Source organism: Rhincodon typus, chromosome 26 (genome assembly GCF_021869965.1).
Source record: "Rhincodon typus isolate 14 chromosome 26, sRhiTyp1.1, whole genome shotgun sequence".
NCBI lineage: Eukaryota > Metazoa > Chordata > Chondrichthyes > Orectolobiformes > Rhincodontidae > Rhincodon > Rhincodon typus.
The window spans coordinates 43,248,998-43,257,276 of NC_063357.1; positions in this window are offsets into that span (position 1 = coordinate 43,248,998).

Consider the following 8,279-nt stretch of genomic DNA (forward strand, 5'->3'; position numbering starts at 1 on the left):
CCCCACCCCCACCGGTACACTCACACACCACCCCTCACCCACACCCACACCCAGAGGTACACTCACACCCCACCCCTCACCCACCCCCACCGGTACACTCACACACCACCCCTCACCCACACCCAGAGGTATACTCACACATCACCTTCACCCCACACCCCGAGGTATACTCATACATCACCCCCAGAGGTACACACACACATACACACGACCCTCCAGACCCTCAGAGGTGCAGTCACACACCATCTCCCACCCCACAGGTACACTCAAACACCACCCCCATCCCCAGAGGTACACACACACACCACACTCCTCACACCACCCTTCCGTGAAGCTTTGAAAGAATATCGGGAAAGTAGGACCAATCTGAAACAAGGAATTAAGAGGGCTAAAAGGGCTCATGAAATATCTTTAGCAAACAGGGTTAAGGAAAATCCCAAAGCCTTTTATTCATACATAAGGAGCAAGAGGGTAACTGGAGAAAGGGTTAGCCCACTCAAGGACAAAGGAGGGAAGTTATGCGAGGAGTCAGAGAAAATGAGTGAGATTCTTAATGAGTATTTTGTGTCAGTATTCACGGAGGAGAGGGACATGACGGTTGTTGAGGTTAGGGATAGATGTTTGATTATTCTAGGTCAAGTCAGCATAAGGAAGTGTTGGGTATTCTAAAAGTCATTAGGGTGGACAAGTCCCCAGGTCCGGATGGGATCTATCCCAGGTTACTGAGGGAAGCGAGAGAGGAAATAGCTGGGGCCTTAACAGATATCTTTGCAGCATTCTTGAGCACGGGTGAGGTCCCGGAGGACTGGAGAATTACGAATGTTGTCCCCTTGTTTAAGAAGGGTAGCAGGGATAATCCAGGAAATTATAGACCGGTGAGCCTGACGTCAGTGGTGAGGAAGCTGCTGGAGAAGATACTGAGGGATAGGATCTATTTACATTTGGAAGAAAATGGGCTTATTAGTGATAGGCAGCATAGTTTTATGCAGGGAAGGTCATGTCTTACCAACTTGATAGAATTCTTTGAGGAAGTGACAAAGTTGATAGATGAGGGAAGGGCTGTAGGTGTCATATACATGGACTTCAGTAAGGCATTTGATAAGGTTCCCCATGGTAGGCTGATGGAGAAAGTGAAGTCGCATGGGGTCCAGGGTGTACTAGCTAGATGGATAGAGAACTGGCTGGGCAACAGGAGACAGAGAGTTGTAGTGGAAGGGAGTTTCTCAAAATGGAGAACTGTGACCAGTGGTGTTCCACAGGGATCCGTGTTGGGACCACTGTTGTTTGTGATATACATAAATGATCTGGAGAAAGGTATAGGTGGTCTGATTAGCAAGTTTGCAGATGACACTAAGATTGGTGGAAGAGCAGATAGTGAAGGGGACTGTCGGAGAATGCAGCAGAATATAGTTAATTGGAGAGTTGGGTGGAGAAATGGCAGATGGAGTTCAATCCAGGCAAATGCAAGGTGATGCATTTTGGAAGATCCAATTCAAGAACGAACTATGTGGTAAATGGAAAAGCCCTGGGGAAAATTGATGCACAGAGAGATCTGGGTGTTCAGGTCCATTGTACCCTGAAAGTGGCAACGCAGGTGGATAGAGTGGTCAAGAAGGCATACGGCATGCTTTCATTCATTGGACGGGGTATTGAGTCCAAGAGTTGGCAGGTCATGTTACAGTTGTATAGGACTTTGGTTCGACCACATTTGGTATACTGCGTACAGTTCTGGTCACCACATTACCAAAAGGATGTGGATGCTTTGGAGAGGGTGCAGAGGAGGTTCACCAGGATGTTGCCTGGTATGGAGGGCGCTAGCTATGAAGAGAGGTTAAGTAGATTAGGATTATTTACATTAGAAAGATGGAGGTTAAAGGGGGAACCTGATTGAGGTCTACAAAGTCATGAGAGGTATAGACAGGGTGGATAGCAAGAAGCTTTTTCCCAGAGTGGAGGAATCAATTACTAGGGGTCACGATTTCAAGGTGAGAGGGGAAAAGTTTAAGGGAGATATGCGTGGAAAGTTCTTTACGCGGAGGGTGGTGGGCGCCTGGAATGTGTTGCCAGCGGAGGTGGTAGAGGCAGGCACGATAACGTCATTTAAGATGTATCTAGACAGATGCATGAATGGGCAGGGAGCAGAGGGATACAGATCCTTGGAAAACAGGTGACAGGTTTAGATAGAGGATCTGGATCGGTGCAGGCTTGGAGGGCCAAAGGGCCTGTTCTTGTGCTGTAATTTTCTTTGTTCTTTGTCCTTTGTTTGTTCACCCCCTCCAGAGGTACACTCTCATACCCTCCCAACCAAACAAACAAACATAGAGCGATGCACATATACAGATAAACAGTTACCCAGACAGATAGGCCCAGAGAGGTAGGCAGTCTGTTAACCTTCCTTAAAATTAGGTGATTCTGAAAAATAGGATTTATATGCATTTGGAAAGGCAAGGAATGATTTAGGATAGTCAGCATGGTTTTGTACAAGGAAATAGTGTCTCACAATTGATTGAGTTTTTTGAGAAACTAACCAAGAAGATTGATGAGGGCAGAGCAGTAGACATCATTTAGTTAAACTTTAGTAAAGTTCTGCATGGCAGACAAATTAGTAAAGTTAGATCACTTGGGATTCAGGGTGAGCTTGCCAATTGGATACAAAATTGGCTTAACGGCTGAACAGAGAGTGATGGTGGAGGGTTGTTTTTCAGACTGGGGGTCTGTTACCAGCGGTGTTCTGTAGGGAATGGTGCTGGGTCCACTTTTGTTTGTCATTTATGTAAATGGTTGGGCTTGCACTCTGTTAAGAAGAATGACCAGAGACCTTACTGAAACATAGAGTCATACAGCATGGAAACAGAGTCTTCAGTCCAACCAGTCCATGCTGACCGTAAGCCCAAATAAGTCCCACCTGCACGTGTTTGTCCCATATGCCTCCAAACATTTCTTATTCATGTATTTATCTAAATGTCTTTAAAACGTTGTAAATATACTCGCATCCACCACTTCCTCTGGAAGTTCATTCCACCCATGAACCACTTTCTGTGTAAAAACAAAATTGCCCCTCATGTCTTTTTTAAATCTTTCTCCTCTCATCTTAAAAATATGCCCTCTAGACTTGAAATCCCTGGCCTAGGGAAAAGACATCTGCTATTCACCTCATCTGTACCTGTCATGATTTTATAAACCTCCACCTCCCATGTTCCAGTGGAAAAAGTCCCAACCAATCCAGTCTCTTCTTATAACTGAAACCCTCCATTTCCAGCAACAATCTGGTGAATCTTTTCTGAACCTTCTCCAGCTTGGGATTTTCTCGTTCCTATAACAGGGTGACTAGAACTGTACATAGTACTTCAGAAGAGGCCTCACCAACATCCTGTACAACCTCAACATAATATCCCAACTCTTGTACTCAAAGGTCTGAGCAAGGAAGGCAAGCATACTAAACGCCTTCTTAACCCCCTGTCTATATGTGATGCAGACTTCAAAGAATTATGTACCTGAACCCCTTAGTCTTTCTATTCTACAACTCTGCCTAATGTCCTACCTTTAATTGTATAAGTTGTGCCTTTGTTTGTTCTACCAAAATGCAATGCTTTCCATTTATCCAAATTAAACTCCAAGTGCCAGTCTTCAACCTATTGATCCAATTGATCAAGATCTCTCTTGTAATTTTAGATAACCTTAGAGTCAACACAGCTGGATGGATTCTTGCTCTTTGCTGCAGAGAACAGTATCAATCCCCCTCAATTTACTGTCATCTAATTCTACAACTACATTTCTTTTTGCTAGCCCAATTCTGATGACCTCTAGTACCATGATGTAACGGTCAATCCCCATTTCCATCCAAACAGTCTGAGAGCCCTCAAATCTATTGGATATTTGCAAAGACTGATACTTCTGTACGGCTGCCTTCTGAGTCTCCGTCCTTGCCCCACTCATAGTCACATTGTCCAGTTCCTGAACACAAACCAAATCAGAAGACACAATCCTATGTCACTGATTGCCTCCTCATACAAAGAATCCAGTAAACTTTCCCCAGATGCTTTGCACTATCAGTAGTTCAGCGTATATAGTCTTGGTGAAAACTTGAACTTCAAACACTTACTGCAGACAAGCTGGCCCTGAATCACAATGGTATTCAGAAGCATCCATATGCTGCAGCCTTGACATATCACCTGAACAGCCTTCCTTAATGAGTTTTAATTATTTATTCATATTATTTGCTTACTTATGTTGCTTTCAAAACATATTATTAATTTTACCACCAATTTGAGTATGAGGTATTCATTTAAGAATAGAAAAGACCTTAGCATTTACCAAAGACTCACCAAATAACGTCTTTCCTATAGAAAATTCCAATCAGCCTGAGTGAATCTAGCTCTGTCTCTTTACTGCCTGTCGCAGTGTGTTCTCATCAGCTGCTCTCGGTGATGCTGATTGCCTGTCTTAGGGAGTCGTCATCTCAGCCACCTCTCTCAAAGAAGATGGTAGTCCAGCCTGTGTGCCTTTAAGAGCCATAAAACCCAACAGCAGATCCTTCAGGCTATGCCAGTCTGAAAATTCCGATCTCATCTGTTCTCAGAAGTCAAGTAGACTCTGACCTGAGATAGTAGGAACTGCAGATGCTGGAGAATCTGAGATAACAAGGTGTAGAGCTGGATGAACACTGCAGGCCAATCAGCATCAGAGGAGCAGGAAGGCTGATGTTTCAGAAATTCTGAAGAAGGGTCTAGGCCCGAAACGTCAGCCTTCCTGCTCTTCTGATGCTGCTTGGCCTGCTGTTTTCATCCAGCTCTACACCTTGTTATCTCAGACTCTGACCTGATTCGTTCTAAAGAAGGGTCACAAAATGTTAACTCTGCTTTTTCTTCACAGATGTTGCCGGACCTGCTGCCTTGTTTTCCAACAATTTGATTTTGTTTCTGATTTCCAGCATCCACAATTTTTTGGTCTGGCCTGATTGTTACTAATTGCTTAGAAATTCGAGATGCCGTGTGCTTTTGCTGCCATCATAGCTCTGTGGCTTCCTAAGGCTTTTGAGATTAAAAGAGGAGGCTTATAATGATGCATAGACAAGGAGAAAACCTGCTGACTGGAATTGTTTTATGAATCAGAAAAGAGCCAGTTTTAGGCTCATAACGAAATCATATGAAACTAGCCAAGAATATAAAAACATTACATAAAAAGTAGAGAGTAGCTAAAAATAACCATTAGCCCCTAAGAGGCAGAGACAGGAGAAGTTATCAGGGGGATAAGGATATGGCAGAAACATTGAGCATATATTTATGTTGTAGGGTTCTGGTTTGCAATCAGTTATTTTCTGATTTTTAAGTGGTTCAAATCACCCTCAGATCCCTGGTTCTAGACACTGGACTTATTTAAGGAATGTGAAATGAAGAAGGCAGTAGACAGGTGGCACAGGGCAAAAGCATCTCTGCATTTATTTAAATACAAAACAGTAAAAATAATACAAGAAATACAGGTAAAGTCAATAGACAGGGAAATTGACACAATCAACTATACAGAGGACAGTAATATTACTAAATACACCATTAGCTAGATTGAATACTATTAGAACCTAAATGTAACAGTTTTAATTACAGAAACTTTAATCAAGCTTCCTACTCTTGAGGTCCCAAAGCACTGTCACCACCCACCTTCCCCTCCCTGCTAGCTCGGTCGGAACCTTTGGGGTCTCGGGAGTTTCAGCTCACCACTGAGGAAAACGCAGTTTTGAAATATGCCTGGCAGTTCCCGCTTGCCGTACCTGGAGCCTGGATCAAACCTTTGGACTACGTAGGCTTTTCAGTTTAGGTTGAATCCGCTGATGCAGTAAGGTACATATTGGACCTACAGGGTAAGTAGTTGGTTTTCTTTACTTCCTGCTGGTTTTGCAGGCCTGGTGTAAGGTTTGGTCGATTGTTCTTTGGAGAGGAGGTGTAAATTGGAATTCCAATTCCAGGCTGAAACCCTGTTCTGCTGGCTCTGTTGTGTATTTGCTGCAGCCCGAGCCCAGGGTTCTGCGCAGTATTTTAGATATTAGAAAAATCCAGGGTCTTGTCCAGTATTTTAGATGATGGGGAGTTTTGCCCGATCCTACAATGTCTATCTTTTGCATAGAACAAACTGTATACCAGAAATGGAGGATGGACAAGAGGACAAAAAAAAGAGGAAGAATTCAAGGTCGTTACCATCAGCAGAAAGAGTATATTGGAGAAATCTAAATTACTAAAATGTGTGATTAGAAGATTGACGGTGTGTTCGACTCTACAACAGCAGCAGTGGATTAGAAGTTGGAACAATGAGACAGCTATTCAAGAAAGTATGGTGAGTGGCAACAGGGCAGTTGGCCTGAAATAATTCAGGAAAATTCTGGGTTTGGGAAGTCTAAACAATACACTTAGAAATTCATAAAACTGAATCAATTTTAATAAAAACTTATGATGCAGAGAAACAAAGGAAGCACGAGCAGTTCAGGTAGATATGCCATAATCAACTTGAACATCATAGCAGGATGGAGTGACGAAATATTCTTTTCTTGCTCCTTCACAGTCCATATAGAAACATAGGAAATATAGAAAATAGGTGCAGGAGTTGGCCATTCAGCCCTTACAGTCTGCATAAACATTCAATATGATTGTGGCTGATCATGCACTTTCAGTATCCCATTCCTGCTTTCTCTCCATACTCCTTGATCCCTTTAGCTACATGTGCCACGTCCAGCTCCCTGTTGAATATATCAAATGGACTGGCCACAACAACTTTCTGTGGTAGAGAATTCCACAGGTTCACAACTCTGAGTTAAGAAATTCTTGCTCATTTCAGTCCTGATGGCTTACCCCTTATTCTTAGCCTGTGACCCCTAGTTGTGGACTTCCCCAAGATCGGGAACGTTTTTCCTGCATCTAGCCTTCCCAGTCCCATCAGGATTTTAGAGATAGTAGGAACTGCTGATGCTGGAGTCTGAGATAACAAGGTGTGGAAGTGGAGGAACACTGCAGGCCAGGCAGCATCAGAGGAGCAGGAAAGCTTATGTTTCAGGTCTGGACCCTTCTTCAGAAATGACCCTGTATAACTGCAGCAAGACATCCCTACTCCTGTACTCAAATCCTCTCGCTATGAAGGGCAGTTTGCCATTAGCTTTCCTCACTGCCTGCTACATGTGCATACCAACTTCAAGCAACTGTTTTACCATGACACCGAGGTCTTGTTGAACCTCACCTTTTCCTAAACTGCCACCATTCACATAAAAATCTACCTTCTGAAGAAGGGCCCAGACCCGAAACGTCAGCTTTCCTGCTCCTCTGATGCTGCTTGGCCTTCTGTGTTCATCCAGCTGCACACCTTGTTATCTCAGATTCTCCAGCATCGGCAGTTCCTACTATCTCAAAATCTGCTTCCCTGTTTTTTTCCTCTAAAGCGGATAACTTCACATTTATCCACATTATATTGCATTTGCCAAGTATTTGCCCACTCAGTCAGCCAGTCCAAGTCACCCTGCAGCCTCATAGCATCCTCCTCACAGCACACACTGCCACCCAGCTTAGTGCCATCTGCAAATTTGGAAATATTGCATTTAATTCCTTTGTCCAAATTGTTAATGTATATTGTGACCAGCACTGAACCCCGCAGTACCCCACTCGTCACTGCCTGCCACTCTGAAAAGGACTCATTTATTCCAACTCTCTGGTTCCTGTCTTCCAACCAGTTCTCTATCCATGTCAATATATTAACTTCAATATCATGAGCTTTAATTTTGCTTATTAATTTCTTATGTGGAACCTTGTCAAAAGCCTTTTGAAAGTCCAGATACACACTCTCCATTGATTTACCCATGTCCACTCGACTGATAATATCTGCAAAAAATTCCAGAAGATTTGTCAAGCATGATTTCCCTTCAGTGAATCCATGCTGACTTCGACTGATCCTGTTACCGCTTTCCAAATGGTCAATTATTACATCCTTCATAATTGACTCCAGCATTTTCCCCACCACCGGTGTCAGGTTAATCGGTCAATAATTCCCTGTTTTCTCTCTCCCTCCTTTTCTTTAAAAAGTGGAATTACATTAACTACCCTCCAGTCTATTGGAACTTTTCCAGGGTTTAAAGAATGCTGAAAAGGACAACTTCCTTAAGGAGTCTGGGATGCAGAGCATCAGGTTCTGGGGATTTTGCGGGTTTTAATCCCATCAATCTCCCCAACAACATTTCCTGACTAAGAAGGATTTCCTTCAGTACCTGCTTCACGCTTGACCCTCTGTCCCCTAGCATTTCCAGAAGG